The sequence below is a fragment of the Mercenaria mercenaria genome, chromosome 5 (genome assembly GCF_021730395.1).
Source record: "Mercenaria mercenaria strain notata chromosome 5, MADL_Memer_1, whole genome shotgun sequence".
Lineage (NCBI taxonomy): Eukaryota > Metazoa > Mollusca > Bivalvia > Venerida > Veneridae > Mercenaria > Mercenaria mercenaria.
Genome location: NC_069365.1, coordinates 18,403,000 through 18,428,664, shown reverse-complemented (window position 1 = coordinate 18,428,664; position 25,665 = coordinate 18,403,000). Strand labels below are relative to the sequence as shown.

Sequence of the window (25,665 nt, the reverse complement as noted above, 5' to 3'; positions counted from 1 at the left end):
TATTTACTAGTAGTAACTAGTATTCACAATACGTTCACTGACCAATTATCTTTCATTATCAGTATGACGTATAATTACAGCAGAAACACATTACATAAAAATTGCCGACGGTTACGTTTATTTCCGAAAATCTTCGTGAATCTCCGTAAATCTCAAAGAGCCTCATCTCGGACAGCGCTAAAATTAGAAATTAGCGGTCTCGCGAGAGCGCTAATTCACGTCCACGCATTAATTAGATATTTCACCAAAAATTGCGTTTGCGCTAAATTTTTGCCGCGCTAATAAATGTACGCCTACAGTAACTAAATTCCTGACCATTTGCCGTCATATTCCTGACGGTTAGTCCCTCCCAGTACATGTCATAAAATACGCTACACCGTGAAGTGTAGCTTCCCTTTATCGAACGCTTTATGTTTCGTAAGTATTCCTTTGTTAACAAAATGCATATATCTCAATGTAAACAATAAATTTAACATTATGGTAGTTTATAATTAAAAGAGCGTTAGTATCAAACAAACATTCTTTTAGACTAATATTTGTTTGTTTGTTTGTTTTGGGTTTAACGCCATTTTTCAACAGTATTTCAGTCATGTAACGGCGGGCAGTTAACCTAACCAGTGTTCCTGGATTCTGTACCAGTACAAACCTATTCTCCGCAAGTAACTGCCAACTTCCCCACATGAATGATCAGAGGTGGAGGACTAATGATTTCAGACACAATGTCGTCTATCAAATAGCCACGGAGAACATCAGCCCTGCCCGAGGATCGAACTCGCGACCCCGCGATCCGTAGACCAACGCTCTTACCTACTGAGCTAAGCGGGCGGGCAGACTAATATTTAAATATTCAAAATGTTGCTATTGTAAACAAGTATGTATGCATCGTGCAAACTAGTAGCGTAACTAATATTTTGTGTAGCTTCAGGAGGTGGTTCTACAGTTGGTATATTTTTCATGTTTAAAGCTAAGTTAGTGTTCTGGTAAAACTTTTTTTTCATTCCTCTATACCCAGCAGGCTTGTTCACCAGTATATTTAAAGATAGTATGATGCTACTTAATCTTCAATATCTTGATAAAAAGGTTGTTTCCTTTGTCATGCTAAGGGCCTGGTATATTCAATACATTTTATTTTTTGTGATATTCAATTAACTATAAAATACATTGAGGTGATTTATGTCTACACATACCGAGTTGTGACATCTCCGAACTAATTTCCGTTACCTTTACGACATTTTTTACATTCTACAGTACAATAAAAAATAAATAAACTGATGAAAATATTGTATTCTTTATTGATTAATTAAACTATTCGTATGCACCAACACGCCACTATATTTATGTTTTAAGGTCTATATACTTTTTCAATTTCTATGTATGTTAACAATCCAAAAAATGTCTTAGTAATTTGCAAAATTTCTTAATGAATAAGTAATAATTTTATAAAGTTTTAAATGTTATTCACTTAAGATACCAATACTTACCTAATTTTAGTTGATATAACGAATGAGATTGAAATCCGTTGATATTCTATTTTAAGAAATGACAAAACATTGAATGATTGATCGCCGAACGTCCATATTATTTGTAAAATGTGATGTTTTTCTAACTGCCTAAACTTTAATTCTTAAGACACAAATCAATATTATATATATGAATAATAATGATATATATATATATATATATATATATATATATATATATATATATATATATATATATATATATATATATATATATATATATATATATATATATATATATATATGAGGAATGGAAAGCTTATAAATCAAGCAATTAATTAATTAATTACTTTTGACTATTACAATGTATATCGAACTAAAATTGATTAATAATATTATAAACGCTTTATTACTGTTGTTCTAAAATAAAAATAACATCACACTGCCGCTATTGAAATTAAATCTCATTTAAAACATTTTCATTTTCCCATGGGAAAATCTGTAAAATAATAAAATGACAAATAACTTTTTCCAAAGTCATGTTATGATGTGCCTGGTGTAGAATAAGTTTAAAAGATAATGATTTATCATTTTAAGAAACAAATATATTTCCCATGGGAAAATTTATCACATGTTCTTCCCATGGGAAAGTTATTTTCCCATGGGAAAAGGCCGCATTCCTATGGGAAAATAGCATTTCCCATGGGATAGTTAAGTTTTTAATGTTGACTGCTGCTTTGTTGGTGGCATAAAATCAAATTGAAAGTATGGCGTGCATGAGAATTTGAAGTACTTTACTTTTGTGAAAGAATTTTTAAGATAGCATGTACAGAAGTACTTGCTGTTTTTGCCACATATTGGCGTGGCAAATTAAAATTGGCGGCCATTAATTATGAACGCTTAATTACTGTTGTTTTAAAATAAAAATAACATTACACTGCCGCTATTGAAATTAAATGTCATTTAAAACAGTTAATCATTAAAAAATATGAATATTAAAATATGAAAATTTAAAGTATTTCCAAACTGTTTTAATTTTGAAAAAAAAAACGGTGAAAAAATTGTTAAAATTTAAACATTCCATCCTATAAAAGCTATCAGATGAACAGATTGTGTGACGTCACGGCGATCTCGCCATTATCGATTTCGGCAAACTTTCGTTTTATCGGCTGAATAATGCATTTATTTATTGTAAATCTTTAGTATGTATTCACATAAAATTGTGTTTTCTGATAAGTATCGATATCATAAGTAAATAATATTAAAACTAAATAAAATCGCAACTTATTCATTAGGAAATCTATTACCGGACGGCTAGAAATCCCCTGAGGATTTTCTAGTCGTCCGGTAACCGGACGACTAGAACGCAGGCTAGTCGTCCGGTTATCGGACGACTGGACACTTCCTTGATCAAAACGAAGTGTATGTAGTACAAATCTTCATTAATGTACGTATCGGTGTATATTTCTGTTTGTACAGAAACACCAACATTTCCATCATGCGTCGCAAGTGAACCCTTTATCTGAGGAGAAATATAAACATTTAATTGATAAATCTTCAAAACGTTATGCAAAGAGCTTACATGACAATAATGCTGTTATACCTAACAGCGGTATATGTTATGTATTAGAGTGTAAAATATTGTTCTTGCTGTATAAGGATTATATTAAACTGTCGTTTTGTATCATGAACATGAAGACGTTTGCTTTTATTGAAATAAGTTAACGAATAAGTAAATAATAAAGAGTTTGCACAATGTGCAGAGCATATGGTCGCTCATACCGCTAAAATTTACAAATACAGAGGTACCATACCAAATCTTCTTTAATGTGTAACATGCAAAACTTTTCTTAATGGAAGTGCAACACAAAAACATTGTTATCGGATTAGCATTTTGTTCCTTGTAGTTTTCGGAGAAGAATAAAATGCATGTTATTTCATCTAGAGGGCAATTAGTCAGTTATATCCGCAAAGTCAGGTCAACTAACGAAAGTGTTTTAATGATATACAATAAAATATCATAAGAATCTTTCGATTGAAATATCTGGCCTGAGGATAACTGTTTAGACGGCAGATCATTGTTATCACAAAACAGTTACTCGAGAGTCAGAAAATTCATTTCGCACTTTCAGCTAGTGATATATGCTTTTTTTGCATACCGTATTCCTCAGTTAAATAAAGATGAAAACCAGACAATTGCTTTTCTTCTAAGCACTATTTCATTGTAGTAGCGTATGTAATTACGTATTCATTCATAAATTTCAGCACATGAGTCATCTTTAGACGATTTCTAGCATGGCAAAAACACCTGAAAAATCCTGTCTGGTGTAATGCCGTAAAATTATATTTCACGTTATGAAGGAAAATAAATACTATAGGTATTATAATGGCACTAATGGCATTACTTATTATGTCCAGATAGTAAAACACTGTTCCAGATTATCTACTTTATTTTCTTCAGTGAAAAACCACACAGTTTAAAGTTAACAATTAAAAGTTTTCACACGGACATCCGTAGAATATAACAATTAGTAAAAAGCTTTAAATATTAATCTATCATAATGTTCTAGTGGAAAACCACAATGTTTCTCCTTGGAAATCCAAATCTATTCTCCTAGAAACCTGCTGTCTTGAAAATATATTTTCTCTAAACAAATAATAAGTGACCAATTAAAGTGATCCTTATTGTTACTGTAATTAAAAGTACATACCAGTCAAATTCAAGAAAGCGTACATGGTAATAAAATTACTAGTATTCAAACTATCAAGACGTTTTGACAGCAGTCAAAACCTTATCAGTCAGGAAATCTTATCATTCAAATTATCAAGTCAGTCACAATGATTTTATCACAAATACATTGAGAAGCCTTTTAGCACATTCTGGACTATCAAAGATTAAGATGGAGTGCGACCTTTAAATTTTTTTCAGATAGATCTATGTAAAATGAACGGAAGAAAATTGAGCTTATTTCTGATTTATTCCCGTTTTCCATTTGGCTCTAATCCATGCCACATTTGTTTGGCACGCTGTCAAACTTGGTCACTAACGACACGTTTTGGGCGTCATTTCTTGGCGTCATTTTCACAATTTCTCCAAGGTTTTCAGCATATCTCTGTTTTAGTTGGAAGCGGACACGAATGAAATTAATATGATTTTAAAAGACAAGAAACTTTTTTCCTGTGATATAACTTGAATGATCTATGACGTACTTTAAGTTTATGACGTATTAAAGCGTCAGACTGACACAAAGTGTAACGTAGAGTTTTGCTGAAAAAAAATGTCCGTTTTTTTAGTATAACATTTTTTCAAGTCGAGGAAATTTGTTTAAATTTCAATCATAAATGCGCAATTATATTAACTTGCATTTCATTAAGAAAAACATGTATGTCACCGATTTCGTTTTTTCAGTAGGACCAATTTTCTTTTCCCCACCCTCAGAGCTAAAACGCCACGTTTTTACAGAAAGAAACACAGGTTTAGTGTAACTCATATGAATTATATTAAAAGTACGCGAGTTAGTGTAAAACGTTTAAAACGTAAGATGACGTCACTAATGTTAATGTGCATTCTGCTCACTTCCGGCCGTTAACGAAATAACAATGAAAAAAGAAATTCGAATCAAAGGAAAGTTTGTTAGTTCAAATGAATACAAGAAGGCAAAAACTCTTATCTTATATAGACAAAAGCAGTTAGAAGAAAGAAAATGTTCTCTCCCAGAAAGAAGAATTGTTGCTTTTGCATATTTTGGAGAAAGGTTTCACAATGGATGTAAATCATGCGGACAGCCCTTTCTTTTTAAACATTTTTCAAAGGAGACACAAGAAGGGTTGTACAGCGTTTTATATTTTAAATGTAAAGCATGTGGAAATGATACTGGGATACGGACATCGGGGACCTACAACCCTAGTGAAAAGAGGAAGAGGAAATCAAGTTTAATAAATGTGAAAGCTGCGCTTGGTAAGTACATCGAAAATCTATATAAAAATGAAGATTTTATTCATATATAATAATAATGATATTTAGACCCTACTCAAATGCGCCCATTTGATTGATCGAAAGATAAGCACGCGCGGGTACGCGAAAAGCGGTACTGATCCGCTGAAGTGATATTTTCTATTCTAATATCACTTTTTTCTTATATGTATGAAATATAGACCAGTCAAATAAGCACTTTTGAGAAGGGCATATAGTATAACAATTGTAGACCTTCCATGATATTCTTTGTTCCATACGATTAATTCTTTCCTTACTTTATGTTGCGTGTATTCGTTTTTCGTTCATCACATAATCTAATTTATTATGAATATATGTCTGTCTGTCTGTCTGTCCTTGTTTTTCTTTTTTCCGACTTACTAAATGACTGACAGAAAAGTTAATGAACAGCGTACAAAGACTATAATTACATATAAAGACGAGGAGCTATCGTAGCGCAGTGATAGCGTATTTGCCTAAAGAGAAAAAGGTCCCGGGGTCGGTCCTCGCTACCACTACGATGTATTAGGTTGATTCCATTTGGAATGGGTCTCGAGAGCGATTAGTATAAATAACAACAACTTGTTTGTAATCGAGACAAAAGAAATTAGTATAAATTAATTCAATAACATTTAATTTACAGTGTTTAGTGATTCTATTTTGAAAACTTGTAACGCCTGCTGTTCTTCAGAAGCCAGGAGTATAGATTTCCGTGGTGGCAGAAATACTGATGAAAACCATATATGGATAGAATAACAAAGTAAAACTCAAGGTACCCTTTTATTTGAACTTTAATTTAGCACTTCATAATTCTAGGTTTCTAATTTATTCTTCAAGTAACAGTTCATAGTTCACAAACAATACTTCACTTATACTTCACAGTTCAAAATTCAAATTTTATACAAGTTTCTTATTCCATTATGGCATATAGATTTCACATATTTCATTAACGGTTGTATTTTTATGTATTAACGGTTGCATTCTAATATATAGATTAACGATTGCATTTTATATGTAATTCATTTTTCTCGAGCCCAGTATTCGTCATGGCCCTGTGTGTCGCACGCAAGACCTAGGTGTGTAGTTCAAAAACCAAGGTCACACATATGTTAAAGGTCGAAAATAGATATAAAAGGCTGTCTGGGCTGTAATTTCCTTCCTATAATATATTTTCAAATAGAGAAAAGTGGAAACTTCAAAGGTCGCTCAACACGACAAAAACGAAAATGTTGCAGGCTCGGTTTGATTGAGCCTGTTCATGGACGGTAGTGGAAATGCATTCTACCGTCCACGCCTTCTAGCCCCGGGTTGAGCAGAACTCAACATTTACACATGCTAAAAGTACAAAAAGCAATTTAGAGACATCCGCAGATGTATTCAAGCGGCGGTGAACATGGAACCTTCAATGATACACGTGCTGAGGCGTATAATTCCATGAAGAGCGGCGTTTCGTCCCCAGATAAAGTAAAGGGTTTGCCCCAAACGAGAAAACAATGGGCAGAACTGAATAAACTGGAATTTAGGAAGGGGATCTGAGGTTATGGAGCCTGCGTATCACAGGAACTGTCAAAAGACAAAATTAAAAAGCAGGCACCATATCCAAGGGGTGATTAAACAATACCAAAGGCTATAAAAGCGGGAGTATTGGAACCACCCAGGCCGAAATGGTCATGTTGAGAAACTAAACAGTACCAATAACACGACATTAAAGTCGTGCTGAACGATCTGAGAAGATCGAAATATAACAGCCCTGATTGAATGTACGGGGAGACTTTTTACGACCGCCACACGGCACAAACAACGCTGCTGTGGTAATAAAATAGAGAAAAGTGGAAACTTCACAGGTCGCTCAACACGACAAAAACGAAAATGTTGCAGACTCGGTTTGATTGAGCCTGATCATGAACGGTAGTGGAAATGTATTACAAATGGTCGCCAAATCGGACAGTATGTTACGTGCATGACCCATGTCCTTACCTAAAGGTCATAGGCAAGGTTACTCAAAGAGGTTAAAGGTAATGAACTTTTTTATTTACAGAAACTATCATGCAGACGTCAAGTGGAGTAGACGAAAATGATTGTAGATGTCACTGTAAGTCAGGAGGGATCATGGTCAAAAAGGGGAAAAGGAATGAACAGTTTGTCAGGTACACTCACATTCTGGAATGGAGCATATTCATTTTATGCCATCGAAGTTGGTGCGTATTAAAATCGCACTGTCCGTCCGTGCGTCCATGCGTGCGTTCGTGTAAATTCACTTCCGGGTGGTATCTCGGCCATCCATATAGGGATTTTAAATAACTTTGCATAAATGTTCAACATAATGAGACGACAAGTCATGCGCAAGACCCAGACCCATAGCTCAAGGTCACACTTAGAGGTCAAAGGTTAACAGGGTCCGTATCGTGTCCGGTATACATAACATAATATTATAACTCTGACATCCATGAATGCATTTTAAAATGAATTAGCATAAATGTGTAATATAATGAGCCGACGTGTCATGCGCAGTACCCAGATCCCTAGCTTTAAGGTCAAGGTCACACTTAGAAGTCAAAGGTCAACATGGTTTGTTTATTGTCTAGTTCATAACTCTGCCATTTATCAAAGGATTTGAAAATGATTCGACGCTAATATTAACCATATTGAGAAGATGTGTCGCATTTATAACCCGGGTCTGTCTGTCAGGTCAAGGTCACAAAATGATTGTAGCATTCTTGGGCACACTTCGCGGTCATTTGTCACCAGTGATGACAGCTCTTGTTTTTCTTTATGATTAAGCTAACCTTTTTTATATTCATATCCGATAACTGGGAATAATCCATATTCGTTTACAGTTAGGCAACATGAAGCAAATGTTTGCTAAATATAGATAAAAAGTGAAGCCATGCCAAATACATTTTGAATTTTTCATGAAAATCGGTTACAGTCAAAGTCGTAACTTACTTTAAAGAACAAAAGAAAGGTTCTTAAATTAAATATCATTTTTATATTGCAATTTAGGCTGGGGCCATGTAATCGGACTCAGAACCAGAAAGTGTCTTGATTACAGTACACGGGTTAAGACATGTGCGAAATGCAACCGCCATGGAAATGTATGCGAGCATGTTTGTCGACTGAACTGGACAGGCTCAGCGGAGGCAATGGAAGCAGACATTTTTGTTCAGCTGCACAAAAATGCTAGTACAAATGGATTACATTATACAGCGGTGATAGGAGATGAAGACTGTGCTTCCATTAAACATATTAGGGAAAAGGTCGGCAACGTAGAGAAATATTCAGATTTTGATCATTTAAATAGGACACTATCTAACAAAATGGAAGATCTTCATCAGAATAAAAATGTGAAATCTCTTACACGATTAGTTCAGCCAAAATTGTACATACGCATTTCAGAATAAAGATAAAACAGAAAAAGATATGAGAAAAGCGATGGAAAACATTGTTCAACATATGTTTGGTGACCACAACGAATGCGGCAACTGGTGTCAGAGTAAACGACATGACAATTACAAACATTCAACATTGCCGAATGGAAAAAAATTGACAGATTCTGTTCTTAAAGATAAGTTACTTCAATTACTGGAACCGTTTATGAGAACCCCAAAAAACTTTTAACATCAGGAAACTTCCAAGCAAATGAGTCTCTTGGAATATAGCACCAAAATGTAGAAACTACAACAGGAGCGAAAGTTTCGATGTCAGATGTTGTATGCTGTATGCCAGTTTAATGACGGAAGGAGTTACATTGAATTACACTACATTAAAAGCAAAGCCCACCCACAGGAAAGAAACGAAAAACTACAATAAGAGTCAAGACAGAAAAAGACTTTACAGCTCTTTTAAGTCGGAAAGAAAGACAAAACGAAGACGCGTTGAATTAAAGAAAAGAAGATCTAGGAAAGAAATTATATTTGATGTGAAAGAACGCACAACATACAATTCTGGTTGCCTCATAGCAGATGTAAACCGAATCGATACCTTTCAAATTAAAGATACCAACACATACAAACCTGTAGAACGTAATTCGGAGGAGTTTACAGAGATATTTTTTGATTTAGATACATCTACATTCGGAGAAGAAGCTGAAATAACAGAGATAGGAGCTTGTGTAGATTCGGGAGAAAAGTTCAATACTTTCGTAATGCCTTGCGGTAATGTCGCGTAAAGAGCACAAAACAGGTGTTGAGATCCTCTGTAATAGAGGAACAAGGCAAATGACAATTCATGGAAAGGCGGTCAATGCAGTAGGACTTGGAGAAAGTTTAGAACTGCTTATAACATGGATTGAGAGCATTGGAACTGATAGCCCACAAATGAAAGAACTTTGATACGCAAATCTTACTTAGAAATGTCAGGAAGTGTGGCCTAGAAGATGACTTTTGTAAAGCAGTGGCAGGTTTTAGTGACAGTTACATTTTACTCCGGACAGAAAAAAAGATATCAAACAGTATAAACTTACGTCATTGTACTCGGAGTTCGTGCAGGAGACATATTGTGCCCACAGTGCAGCCGAAGATGCATTCACACTCTTGAAAGTGTATCGAGCGGCAGGGATTGACCGAAAAGCAACACTAAAGTATTCAGATAAAATAGAAGATGCATATTTGTACACAAATGATGTGCAAGAATCGAAACTCGTTAGAAATTTGCAGCGCAGCGATATGTGAGGGAAAAAAAAATATCAATCAAAAAATATCGCCAAAAAGTTACAAAGTTTTGGAAGTACGTTTCAGAGAAAAAAAACGGAGGAAAAAAACCTTTTTATTATGAGAAAGTCAACAATCGAGCTCGGTTACAAGCAAAAATCATGATAAAATTTTTGAGGAATTTTTTATAAAAAATGAATCGAAACAAACCATTAACAGTTAAATTAAAACGTTTATACAATAGAAAAAAAAACAACTACAAAAGCGCTTAGTTAAAAAGTTCTACTTTGATGCCGTACGTGTAGACGCCTCGTTGTGCATTAATAATTTGAAATGGAAACAGTATTATTCCATTAAACACACATTAAAATCGATACTAAAACCTTATAGAAGAGTTTTGTCTTAGACGCTTTTTGACAGATGTAATGCCTTAATAACATTTTAATTTTTGAATAAAAAGGTTTATTCAAAGAAAGTAAAAAAACGTTATAATTCAATTATAAGTTTAAAATTTTCCTTATATTTCAGTACATTTTTTCATTAAACGATATTTTTTACGATAAATAATTGTCAGCAATTACATCAAAATACTGCCCTTCTGAAATCGCCCCAAAACCCTTCAACGTAATTTTAAAAAAATACTACAAAAAAGTCGGGTCTTAGCTCTGGGAGGGGGAAAAAATATTGGCCCACGAAAAAAGAAATCGGGACAACATTTTATCCCCCCGAAGGGGGAATATTTTTTTGAACCGTCGTCGCCGCAGTCTGTCAGTCTGTCGGTTGTCCGCAATTTTCGTTCCCCGGTCCAACTTGTCATCAAAGGATGGATTTTAAAATTTAACTTGGCATGAATGTGTACCCAGAAGACCGGGTCCGGCAAGACCCAGGCCCGTACTCAAAGGTTAAGGCACATTTACATTAAAAAGGATAGGCATTGAGGGCGTGTCCGGTCCATATCTTTGTCATAAGGGATGGATTTTCAAATAACTTGGCAAGAATTGGTCCCCACATTAAGACGACGTGTCGCGCGCAAGACCCGGGTCCGTGCTCAAAGGTCAAGGCCATTAGACATAAAGGATAACGCATTGAGGGGCGGTCCGCCAATTTTTGTCATGATGGATGGATTTCAAATAATTTGGCATAAATTGTCCACAGTAAAACGAGTGTTGCGCGCAAGACCCGGGTCCGAGCTAAAAGGTCGGTCACACTTAGACGTAAAGGATAGTGCATTGATGGGTGGTCCGGTCCAATCTTGTCATCGGGGAGGGATTTTCAAATAACTTGGCATGAATGTACCACAGTAAGACGACATTCACAGAAGAACCAGGTCCGTAGCCGAAGGAAAGGTCAACTTAGTTTTAAAGGATAGTGCTTTGAGGGGGCCTTTCCGGCCCTTTTTTGTCATCGAGGATGGATTTTCAAATAACTTGGGTATGAGTGTACCACGTACGACGACGTGTCGGCGCAAGATCCGGTTCGACCAAAGGTAAGGTCACACTTAGACGTTAAAGGATAGGCATATGGGCGTGTCCGGTCCATATCTTTGTCACATGGATGGATTCAAAAACGGCATGAATGGTCCCACGTAAGACGACGTGTCACACCAAGCCCCGGGTCCGTACTCAAAGGTCAAGGTCACACTTAACTTTAAAAGGGTCATTTTTCATGATAGGCTTTTGGGGCGTGTCCGGTCCATACTTTGTCATCATGCAGGATTTTAAAATAACTTGCATGAATGTTGACACAGTAAGACATTGTCGCGCGAAAGACCCAGCTCCGTAGGTAAAAAGGTCTTAAACCTAACATCGGCCATAACTTTCTTTTAAAAGTGCCATCGGGGCAGGTCATCCTATGGGACAGCTCTTGTTTCTTACTCAAACCAAAGTAATAAAATTGGGCCATTTATATTGAAATTTAAACAAAATTCCCCGACTTTCCTCAAAATTATACTCGAAAAACGGACATTTTTTCAGCAAAACTCAACGTTTCGCTTTTTGGGCGGTCTGGCGCTTTAATACGTCAAAACTTAAAACGTATAGACATTCCCAAAAATTTTTATCACAGAAAAGGAAATTTCTTGTCTTTTAAAAACAAATGAATTTCTTTTGTGTCCCCTTCCAACTAAAACAGAGATAGCTGAAAACCTTGGAAAATTTGAAAAAGACGCCAAGAAATGACGCCCAAAAAGTGCCGTTATGGCAAGTTTGACAGCGTGCCAAACAAATGTGGGATGGATTAGAGCCAAATGGGAAAACGGGAATAAAACAGAAAAAACTCAATTTTTTTTTCCCTTTATTTTTCTGATCTATCAAAAAAATTTAAAGGTCGGGACTCTGCCTAAAGGGCATAAATTGCCAAAATTGAGACAACAAAAAAGTTTTGACAAGTATAAAAAAAATAAAGAATTTTCGTTTTTAAAAATTTTGCAACATAATTTATTGAATAATTTACTTATTTAAGTTTTTTGTATTTAAAAAAAAATATACATTTTTTTGAAACTGACTTCTAACATTCACTTTATTTTTCACTGCACAACACTGGAGCAATAATGATTTAAAATATTTTGTAGCGAATAATTAAACGAATAATTTGAAGGCTTTTTCATTTTTTGAATTCCATAATTAAAAAGGGTTTTTAGTTTGGGGGACCCGAGGGTTTGGGGGAATGGTGGTGGGAGTGCGAAGGGGGTGGGTTTGTATGCCCCATGAAATTGGTTCGGTAAATGTGTATTTTAGCACGAGCATTTGACACAATTCCATCCTAAATATCCATTAAAAAATTGACTACGTTGATAGCTTTTTATATGCCTGTTGTCTGTTCCCGCCACTTCTGCGATTATATTGTTATGAAATGTCTAAAAGCAATAATATCTCAATTTATGCTTTTGCTAGATTTAAGGGGTTTTGTTTGTGTGAGTAGGGGTGGCGTTAAAGATATTGGCAAGTGCCTCGGTAGCGCAGTAGGTAGTGCGTCAGTCTCATAATGAAACTAACACGAGCCATCTGAAGGTCGTGAGTTCGATCCTCACCCGGAGCATCTTTTACTATTTTGAAATACAACATAATGAGTGTACAGACATAAAAAAAATACCAGCCACGGTGGGGTATAATGTTTATATTACTAAAAAAATGTGGAACAAAATGACAAAATGTCTTAAAAGCCCAAGGAAATACCTTGGATAGATTTTTTTATATTCAATTTTATAATTTTGGAGTAGCTAAGAAAAATTAAATTAAAATGCACCTTTGTTAGTCTGCCCCTTCCGGGGGGGATAAAATCTGGCGTATCTCCATGCAAGGGGTACGACCCCCCGAAAATGGAGCCACCCGTTTTCTGTGGGGGGGCGGCCGACGCCGGAGCGGAAGGGTCCTGGATGTTGAGGCGCCCCATGGCATCCGTGGAGATGATGGTATTTGTTTGCCATGTGGCATATTCTTCCCGGGATGTGGGTGCCCAATACACATCTCTGGCCTCTAATTTCGGTGTAGACGTTTAGGGCCGTGTATTGGCCAGAGACGATCAATCGGCTAGTCATGCCAAGTTCCTAGGGAAATCTAACCTTACGTTTTACATTTTCTATTGCCTATTCAAACTGAATCGGTATGTGATAATTTTATATTTTCACAACATAACTTTGGAAACAAAATACGTACACAAAACGGTCTTTACTTGCTGTATGTCACATTTACTGCGATCAATAAACTCATATTACCGTGCACACAGATGTATTTAACAATATATTTCATATGACTTAATCTATGTTCCTGAAGGCGGTGGCTAGGGCCAATCGGTTGGTTAGAGTAAACCAATCCCTTGAATCCCATGTTTGCCTTTTCTGCGTTAACAGCTGGGGATATGAACAAGATTGAAAAATACAGCCGAGATATCACTACGTATCCCTAACATGTATGAGGGAAACGCTCTGTTTTCATGGTCCCTTGTTGGGAATTCCGCGGCGGGGGGCGCTGCGAATGACGAATTTTAAAATTTAATATGAAAACCAAAAAAAAAACGACCCGCATACCGAAACAGAATTCTGACGACAAGGAAGGTGAGAATACTCACCGCCATACATTCCAACATGGCATTTCCACGATTTCTTTTAATCCAGTTCAACAGACGAAACATTCAAATGTCAAGCCTCTCGCCATTTATCATTGAAAAAAACATCGAATGGTGTATTGATGGGTACCGAAATAAGTCAAAAAAACTGCAACTGGTGATCTGCTTGTTGAAGCTGAGAAAGCATCACATCACGAAATGTACGTTCCTACTTCATTACAAACCGGCATGTAAGGGCATTGCACACCGTACTGTGAACACCTCAAGGGGCGTCAGTCGTTGGCCGAACTGCAGGGGTTTCGGAGACGGAGATTGTTGCAAGCCTTCAGATCAAACATGTCCATGTGACTAGACGTATAAAAATCAAGAGCGGATTAGCAAAAAGAAATTCACACAAATATATGATTCTTACAGTTGGACTCCGTTTCTTCTTTCAGTCGTAAAGTGGATACCTCATTACAAAAGGTACAACATATATCTATCTCTCAATGCTTATTATTGCTTTAATTTGGGTACAATGAGAAAAAAAACGGCAAAGGCGATTAGACTGCCCAAAATGCGGACAGGGATGGACTAGACATTACATGACCACGACACTTGTAGTGTCCATTGCGTTGTGTGAACTGCAAGAGCCCATTAGCCAAGTCTCGTGATGCCAAAGACATGGAAAAATCGAAAAGGAGGTTCTAGGTCAAATTACACAAGGCATGGGATTTTCCAGAAGAAGACCAATTGCCAATGCCAATTTACATCTCCAACAATCGCCAAAATTATTCATCAATCAAATAATCTGTACTCTAGCAAATCAAACCCCAGCTGCATTGATGCCTTTACTCTCAAAACAGATTCAGGGACTGGACTCAAACAAACCAACTCAAACTTCTGACTACCAAATGAAAAGCTCAAAATACCAGCAAAACCTTCCGAGGCATCTCAAATTCAAACGGCAGCTGCTAAACCAAACACTGCCACCAGCTTACCATCAATGTTCATATAAGTATTCAGGGTAGCCGTCACGTCACGACAAACGTTTCATCAAAACTAAATCAAACGGGGGTGAGTCAACACCCAGGCAAAAAATGACTTGGAGAATGATGGTTGGGAAAGGGCAAATGATCCCCTACAACCCATAAACCGGTTACCTCTTGATATGAACCGGTTTGACGGGGAAGATTGATGACGATCCGCCATCATCTGCTCCGTACCAGGTAACTAGCACAAAGGAGGGGGAAGATCAAAAGGTTCCCACCTCCGAGTCAATGCAAACACTAATACTTTAAATTCCAGTCGTTCCATTTTTGTTTACTATTGTAAATGGAAAGAAAATATCCAGTGGAATGTAGCGGACTTAAAGCAATATAATGAAATTCTCCGTCTTTATCGAATTACCTTTCACTTATGTGTCTTAGTGAAACATTTTAAAGCTGGAAAACAGGGACCCAAATGCCTTTACAAAAATTACCATACTTCAGTGTATAAATTCATATACTAACACTGACAGAGGCTTTGAGATGGTACATCTATGTTATTAATAATGACAGTCCGCCACACGGAACAACAGGCTGAGTATAGTTAGCTTGTGGTTCCTTAATAGCACAACGGAATCATGCATCAGTAATTTCGTTGCCAAGATATGAACGTTACCATTGAACTCAGGACAAGTTACTATTCCTGTTCGCCGACATTTATATATCAAGGTCCCAACGTTTTTTTACACTAAATGTTTCTTCAAGGATCTGTGATGATCTTAATTAAAACAATTACCACACAACCCATTTGGCTTGATAGGCGGAGTAAGATTAATGGTCACCTGGAAATTTTGGGGGAGTTCGACGCAACACTAGAGGTAAATTATTGAACTTTATTGAAAGAAATGCCCTTTTTATAAATGATAATCCAAAAAACGATCTTCATCTGCAATAGGTAAAATTTTCTTCGCTTGATTTAACCAATTGTCACCGAACATCTTTATTGCTGGTGACTGGAAAGTACTGGTGACTTGCATGGCAGTGACCATTCAATTTTTATGATATTCATAATTCAAATTTAATAAAGCGATTGGAAGCAATTTCGCAACGTATGTTAAAAATGATTTGACTTTTGGAGGAATTTACCAATTTTTATGCATCCGATTGATCGGTTTCGGTGCTTTTGTCCGAATTGCGGACAGTCCATTCTACACACTTCAAGACATGGTAAACATAAAAATAAGCCTTGGTCTGCTTGATGATTGGTAAGACGGACCTGCCTGTGTTCGAAAACGGAGGCGGCCTTTAAAAAATGCAGTATATCCGGCAGCGCAAAAGACCAATCATCAGATCAGTGAGAATTTCTGACGAGCAAAAGATCGCCAGAACTATTAAAACAAGCAAAGAAAAGATCAGTGGCATTCATACGGTTCCAACTTAATTCAGGTCATCGTTTAAAAAAGTCTAGGAAATGTTCGTTGTACACTAAGTAGAAAAGGAAAAACTTCAAATATACCCATCTCCAAAAATCAGACAGCTATTGCATACTACAAGGAGGAGCATTGCCCAATACACGTGTGAAACTTTTTCACAAAACTCTTGCATAAACCAATTATGATAAAAGGTTTCAAAACCTTAAATCACTAAAGAAAAGTAAACCTTGAAATTTGATTCAAATAAATAGATTGAAGATATATAAACCTTTTTCGATCACCCAGAATTGCTGAATCTTGTAGACAAAATGTCATGATACTGCACTGGCCCAGACCAAATTCTTATCAACTTTTAAAACATTTACCACAAGACTCAGTAGACCTCCTACTTGAAATTTAAAATATTACATGGAAAACTGGCTTTTTTGCACAGATTCATGAAGAAGCTATAGGTATTCCTAATACAAAACCCGGGAAAGACTAGCACGACCCCCAGAATATAGACCGATAGCCCGTAACCAGTTGCTATGTAAAACTCTAGAAGTTATTGGTCCATTCTAGGCCTAGTTGGTATCTGCATCTCAAGGCCTTATAACTAAATTTCAAAAGTGGTTTCGCAAGCAGCAGCGCAAGCAAGGCACCACTAATCATTGTTCGAACTGGAAAAGTTTATTCGTGATGCATTTGTTCTTAAAAAAGAGACTAGTGTCTGTCTTTTCGATTTTGTGAAAAGCTTATGACATACATGGAAGTATGGTATTTGAATGGTCTTAACGACTTAGGTTTAAAAAGGTTGTCTTCCAAACATTTATATCACAGTTTTATGCTGATCGCAATTTAAAGTACGTGTTGGTTCTACCCTTTTTGATCTCTGAGCAAGAACAGGGGAGTATCCACAGGGTTATATTTATCTGTCACACTTTGTTCGCATCAAATTAAAATATTGTGTGAAATGTTGTCACCAGGGACAGATTGTCATATTGTTGATGATTTCTATTATGTTATCGTTCAAAAACTATGCGTACGATGAAAGGCCAATTAAAGCATGTTGAATAAAGTTCAAAACTGGAGGCCATGGAAAATGGTTTTAAATTTTCCCGATCAAAAAACTCAGTGTGTCTACTTTTGGCAATACGGAAACAAACATTGTGAACTGAGCTTTTTCTAAATGGTACAAAAAATACCGTTGTTCAAAAGCAAAATTTCTTGGTGTTACTTTGATAAAAGCTTTCTTTTATACACACATAAAATACCAATGTTGAAATCTTTGAATCTTTTAAAGGTAATTTCAAATACTGATTGGGAGCAGTTCGCAAGGTTTTTTAAAGACTGTATAGAGCTTTGAATAGACCACTAGATTACGGTTTTTTGTTTATGGTTCAGCCAGAAAATCGTATTTACAAATGTTGGATAATATCCAATAAAGGGTTCTTCGTATGCTCTTGGCGCATTTAGACATCCTGTTGAAAGTGTATGCTGAGCAACAAACCCTCCTTTACAACGAGAGGAAATAAACTGTCATTTCATCATTGCAATTTTGCTCTGAGGGTAGTCCCACAAACCCAAACCCGCTCATTAAATCATATTTATCCCAAGTACACGATTCGTATGACAAAAAAACCAAAACAAATTAAAATTTGGATTTGCATCAGCATTCTATAAAGGGAAACTGATTTTGAAATTGATGATATAAAAAAAACTAGTTTGAATAACCACCATGGACTTTAATTCCCAACAGTTCTTTTGTAGAAAACCGCATGAAAAAAGGCTGAAACAAACCCTGAAATAATTTAAGGTCCAAATATACGAAATCAGTGACTTCATTGATTTTCCATTTATCCAGATGGTTTCAAAAGATGATTCAAAGTTGGATGTGCCGCCGTACCACTGCATCAAATCAAAATTATGTTTGCTAAATAACGCTACAATTTTTTCAAGCAGAAGCAAAAGCTATTGATTGGCCCTTTTTAAATTTTTTTTTCAGAATATAATGAAGAAAAGTTTATCCATCTTTTCTGACTCATTTCGTATTACAATCAATACACAACCGTAACTCAGAAAATCCTCTCATTCAAAAAATTCTTCTCAGGGGTTTATGAACTATCTTTTAAAAAGTCCATCTATTCTGTTGGATTCCAGTCATGTTGGTATTGATGGAAATGAAGATGCTGATTTCTGCAGCAAAGAAATCAATTTCATTAAATCAATCTAAATTGAAATTACCATATACTGAATTTAGGTCAGATATCAACAAATAATTTTAACTGAATGGCAGTCCTCATGGAACAATGCTTCGTTCAATAAACTTCGTGAAATTAAACCTACTTTAGGTGAATGGCACCAAGGAAACAGATCTGTTCGCAGGGAGGAAGTTGTTCTTTCTCGTTGCCGAATAGGTCATATTTGGTTGACTAATTCGTATCTGCTGAACAATGAAGATCAACCTGAATGTGTACAATGTCAAACACCGCTTACTATTAAACATATTTTAATCAATTGTATAGACTTCGATCCACAGCGCAATTCATACTATAATGTTAAATCGTTAAAAGAGCTGTTCGAGCAAATTTCAGCCGACAAAATTTTACAATTTTTGAAACAAATAGGTATATATCATAAAATATGAACCTTATTTGATTTTTATTCACCACTTTTATACTTTTTAATGTTTTCATTTGACGTTTTACACTATATATGTATATACGCTTTTACTTTTATAGTTTTATATATGCTTTGCAATTAACGTAATCCATTTAACTTTTTCTCGGCGATATATGACCTTTTTGTGTCGATTCGCCGTAAAACCCAACTCATTCATTCATTCCTTTGTTATGTCAGTATTCCTGATACAAGAAGACTTACAGTTCGTTTGATCATGTATATCTTTCTTCTCAAATGTCAAACGTTGCAACATTGCAAATGTTTTCGGTTTTGAAAAAAATCAGTGACATTTTTATATCTAAATTCACGCATTTGTATTACTTACTTTAGGGCGGTGTAGTGTCATGAGTTGGGGTTGTGTGGTTTTTACATAATTCTCCAATTTTGTTCTTGTATGCGAACAGATTTGAAGCTTATTAACATAATTATTAAATAATCCATTTCATTTTGTGTTTATATTGTTTTCATTTTTCTAATCAATGAAAAGATAAGTTTAGCATTATGTTTTGACGCAATAAACACTGCTGCGATTCAATAATGAAAAACATTGTTTCAGTTTTTACATCCAGTTTGCGCTTACTATAGCCTTGAATTGCACACAGAATAAATATACTTTTAGCAGTGTTACTGCTTGTACAGTTGTCTATCTAGAATGTATTTTCCGCAGTATTATTGCATGTAAGTCATCTCTCTTGTTACATTTCTCAGTCATGTATTTTGTGCTGAAAATATACAGAAGACTGCTGGCAGATATATGTCTGTTTTCTAAACAAGAAGTTATTTCGCACGATCAAGATAAACATGCTGTTACAAATTCCTCGCTATGTAATAAATTAAATATTGTAGGTATATTTATCTATGCCCGGAAATGTACACCTACCAATACTATACAGTTAATTAAAACCTATACCAGAAGTAACGTGTCTGTCTAGATGGATGTTAACTGTATTTGAGCTGCACTTTGAGAAAACCAACATAGTGCGTTTAAGACCAGCATGGATCCAGACTAGTCTGCGCATCTGCGCAGTCTGGTAAGGACCATCCTGTCCGCTTTCAAAGCCTATTGCAATTAGAGAAACTGTTAGCGAACAGCATGGATCCTGACCAGACTGCGTGCATGCGCAGACTTTTCTGGATCCATGCTAGTCGCAAACGCACTATGTTGATTTTCTCATCTCGCGGCTCATTTGTCAAGGCAACATAGATTCATGACATATTATTTGTGATTTTTATCGAGTACGAAAATACCAACATGTAACAGTTCAAAAATCATATGTATGTCTTATAATAAAAATCAAACTTAATTCAAATAATTATATTCAATTGTTTCGTATTAAATGGAACAATTAGACCAAACAATTGTAAGCTTAGTATAGAACACAAAGAGGTTTTAGCATTGCAGTATATGTGTCTGCGAAAATACATTTTACAATCGGCTGCAACAAGAATCCTGACAAAATGTTTTACGTTACATCTCATACATGTGCGCTGAAAGCATGTTAAGATAAGCAATCGTTTTATGCTGTATAATCTGTTTTAGCTGACACAAGCCTGTTACCAATAATCATAAAAGAAAGTTTACCACTACAGTGCAAGCCTTAAAGGTTTAGCCAAAAACAAAATCCCATCAAATCTGAAAAACAAAAGATGCACTTGAAAAAACGAACTTATATGAAAACTGCAGAGGCTCTAATTCAGACAGACGTAATATGATACAGAACAACTCACACGGAAAAGCCATTCTAATCGATCCATTGAGGCTGACCAAAACGAGTATCAAGACTCCGACTCAAAGTTTCTTCGGGTCAGCCATTTTCTTTCACGGAAATTCGTTATCTGACTCCGAGGACTTCACTCGATGTTACGAAATCCAATTAGCGGAATACACATCTGTATTGATAACTTTTGTTCCCGAAGAATTCTTTTGAGTGACCCCAAATAATTACCAATACGCTATTTATCGTACATGCAGTATATGAACATAAGTTTACTTTTTATGGAAATGCCCAGTCTCTTTAATCTTCTAAACAACAGTTTTATGTGCTTTGTTTCTACTTGTTTTACACGTGATTAAGCTTATACATGAATCCGATACTACTATTCACGCCAAATGGTATTATGCCGGTGCACAGTAGTCATTTTAGTAGCCTTGACACGTTTTTGTAACACAGACTTTTTGTAATTTTCGAAGTCCCTACAATAAACTTGGATTATGTCTAGTAATATAACAAATTCAAATAAACATAGATGTTCATTTGCATAATCTGAATGAAAACGATATGGTCATAAACTGTAAATCGTAATTACATTTCATTTGTTTCTGTGTCCCTTAAAATGTATATACAGATTGAACAAGAAACAATTATGAGTTTTCTCCAAAGTCGAATACATTCTAATTGACTTATTATAAAATCATTAGTCTTTGTAACATTATAGTTCAGTTTCATTTATTTGAAACAGCCTTGTTACATTGGTGATACTTTCCAATAAATATGAAAGAACAAAAGATTGTCTTTTAACTTAAAGAACAAATAGTTAATGTAGTAACTTTACCTCTGCCGACGCATCAACGAATAGACTTATGGAAGTAAAACTATTAGTACATTAGATTTTAGACAAAACTGCTTCACAGCAAACGGACAATACACCACCTGCCTTGCCAACTGTTAGCTGAGCCTCACTATTAAAATATATTAAATTTATCTACCTTTGAGTTCTAAGTCATTTCAAATTGAAGTTTTAAACTAAAACGATGCGTTCATTACATGTATATATCTCACCAATGATGATTACTCTTATCAAAGTATCAAGGCTGTATCAATATGAATACATAATTCATTCAAACCAAGGAATGAAAAAAGATGCATTTGAATAATCTGAATGAAAACGATATGGTCATAAACTGTAAATCGTGATTACATTTAATTTGTTTCTTTGTCCCTTAAAATGTATATAAAGATTGAACAAGAAACAATTATGAGTTTTCTCCAAAGTCGAATACATTCTAATTGACTAAATAAAAAATCATTAATCTTTGAAACATTATAGTTCACTTTCATTTATTTGAAACAGCCTTGTTACTTTGGTGACGCTTTCCAATAAATATGAAGGAACAAAAGATAGTATTTTTACTTTAAGGAACAAATTGTTAATTTAGTGACTTTACCGCTGCCGATGCATCAACGAATAGAATTATGGAAGTAAAACTATTAGTACATAAAGTTTTTAGACAAAATGACATAGTTTATAATGTCTTAAAACCCAACATGCTTTGGAGAAGTATTTAGTTTCTCGTTGTTTCTAGGGAGTACTGCTTTGACGCTGACTTCGATGACTTCGTCCGCACACATGCCCGCATGCTTAGCTCAATAGGGAGAGCGCAGATCTAAGGATCACGGGGTCATGAGTTCGATCCTCTAGCGCGGCGTATGCTCTCCATGACGATTTGATAAAATACATTGTGACTCAATGCATTTGTCCTCCACTTCAAGTGGAAAAAGTGGCAGTTACTTTCGGATAACATAAAATAACTTTGAGCTTATTTAGCATACAGTAATATATTTTAGTGAAAATATTCTTACACAGTTAGAATATTCGCGCTTAATATGTGTGAACCAATACTCAAAACAAAACAAACAACAACAATATCCTCTCTTTCGTATCCTTAAACTCCAAATACAGCTATTGATGTAGGAACAATTATACACCTTTTGAGTCTCCTAAACACGTTTGAACATTTCGTGATATTTTGTTGGTAATATAATTTACACGATTTAAACCAATTTTCTTTAAAAATACAACAAATATCTTTTGAATCTCTTTATATCCTACGAAGACATTTACAACAATCTGAATCTTTTAAACGCATATATGCACTTCTTAAACTTTTACGGTTAATATGTATACAAGATCCAGTTGCAAGTGCCCCTTTCACTTTGACCCATTTATCAAGCACTTTATGCTATGTTTCACACATATCCCTTTGTTTACAAAATGCATGTATCTCAATGCAAACAATAAATTGAACATTATGGTAGTTTTTATAGAATTAAAAGACCGTTAGTATCAAGCAAACATTCGTTTGGACTATTATCTAAATGTTCAAAATGTTGCTACTGTAAACAAGTATGTATCCATTGTGGAAACTAGTAGCGTAACTAATATTTTGTGTAGCTTTTGGAAAGTGCTTATATAGCTGGTATATTATCATGTCTAAAGCTGAGTTAGTATTCTGGTGAAAAATCTCATTCACCTATACCAAGCAGGCCTGTTCATTAGTATATTTAAAGATAGTATGATGCTACTAAATCTTCAATATGCTGAGACAATGGTTGTTTCCTTGTTTCCTTTGCCATGCCAAGGACCTGGTATATTCAATATTTTTTATTTCTGTGATATTCAACTAACTATAAAATACATTGAGATAATTTATGTCTACATACCGAGTTGTGACATCTCCAAACTAATTTCAGTTAACTGTATGACTTTTTTTTACATTCTGCAGTATAATAAAAAAAAACAAGTAAATTAATGAAAATATTGTATTCTTTAATTGATTAATTTAACCATTCGTATCTACCAACACGTCACTATATTTATGTTTTAAAGTCTATATACATTTTCAATTTCTATGTATGGTAACAATCCAAAATGTGTGAAATGTTAACATCTACTTGATAAATCATCTAATTGATCAATCTCCAAAATGTAATGCAAATAGCTTACATTACAATAATACTGTTGTACCTACAGCTCGTATAAATGGGTCATCCGTGTTGTTGTACTTCTAAAATAGACTGTCCCGGTTTATAGGTCGGTCAGGGCTACGGATATGTATTGTATTTTGCCATCGAAATATGTCTATAAAATGCTTCCGTTTGGATCCGTCCATGTTTACAAACACGTTTGTTTATGTTATGGACTGTAACGACGGTATGTGTTATGTATAGTGGACGCAACTTGACCCGGATGGTTGACCTTTGTATTATAATACATAATGAGGCAAAATCTATTATTGAAAAGGAGTGTTGAAAAAAACAGGAGCTGCACGAGAAAATGGAAATATCAATTTGTGTAAATACAAATTAGTGTATTGAAAAGTTCTTACTGATCAAATTTAAGTATATATACTTTGACACTGCACTGTATACAAATTAATTCCATATAAATATACACGGCTACCCTAAGCACCCTTTATTTCTACAATGAAATAATCGATATGAATAATCAACCATCGTGGTCAAGTTGCGACTACTATATCAGAGTGTATAATGTTGTTGATGTTTTTCTTACTGTGTAAGGATATTAAACTGTTGTTCTACATCATGAACATGCAACATGTAGGCTATTGCTTTTAATGAAGTAAGTTTACGAAAAGGAAAATGATAAACAGTTTGAACTTTGTGCAGAGCATATGGTATCTCATATCGCTAAAATATACAAATAAAGAGGTACCATACCAAACCTTCTTCAATGTGTAACATGTAAAACTTTCTTAATGGAAGTGCTACACTAAAACATATTGTTAGCTGATTAGCACTATGTTCCTTGTAGTTTTCGGCGAAGAATAAAATGCATGTTATTTCATCTAGAGGTGAATTAGTCAGATATATCCGCACAGTCAGGTAAACTAACGAACATGTTTTTAATGATATACAATAGATCTGTTTGTTTGTTTTGGTTTCAGCGCCGTTCAGTCATGTAACGGAGGGCAGTTAACCTAACCAATATTCCTGGATTCTGTACCAGTACAAACCTGATCTCCGCAAGTAACTGCCAACTTCCCCACATGTCTTTTTTCAAGTCATCACGGAGAACATACGCCCCGCCCGGAGATCGGACTTGCGACCCGTGATCTGTAGACCAACGGTCTCCCTACTGAGCTAAGCGGGCAGGTATACAATAGAACACCATAAGAATCTTTCACTGATTGCAGATGCGGATGGAAATATCAGGTTCGAGGGTAACTGTTAATACAGCAGAGCCTCGTTATCACAAAACAGTAGTAGTATTAGCGTCTCTTTGCTTGTAAACAAACGGGCGCCATCTTGGATGACCTAGTTACTATAATTAGTAACTCATTTGCATATAAGAATTCATAATAAGTGCGCGTGTGCGGCGGCCATTTTGAATTCTAATGACGTATTTATGAAAATGCTTAGGAATGTCTTGTATACTTATCTAGGGCGTATTCGCGCACATCGAGGGTCGGCCCTACACTAGGAGATAACACAAAACAAAGCTATATTTACGTTTGACAAGAACTAACCGTTACAGACATTCGACCGGAAATGAAATCACACGTGCGTAAAATATCGAGTAGCTCCTTAATTACTCAACCGAATATGCCCGTGTTTGGTATCATACGCAATGGTTTGACAACGTCTATCAGCTCGCGGTGTTAAAGCTAAAGTGGAATCCTCATGAGTAAAGTACAACTTTTATCTCTTATAGTTCAAC

General features: G+C 35.4%; 1 non-coding gene across 1 annotated transcript; it reads left to right on the top strand.

Moving 5' to 3' along the window:
* Window positions 1–13,027: 13,027 nt before the first annotated feature.
* On the top strand, window positions 13,028–13,118 carry Trnam-cau (transfer RNA methionine (anticodon CAU)). Its single transcript is given in 2 exon segments — window positions 13,028–13,064; window positions 13,083–13,118. It is a non-coding gene; the product is annotated as a tRNA-Met (tRNA).
* Window positions 13,119–25,665: the final 12,547 nt, after the last annotated feature.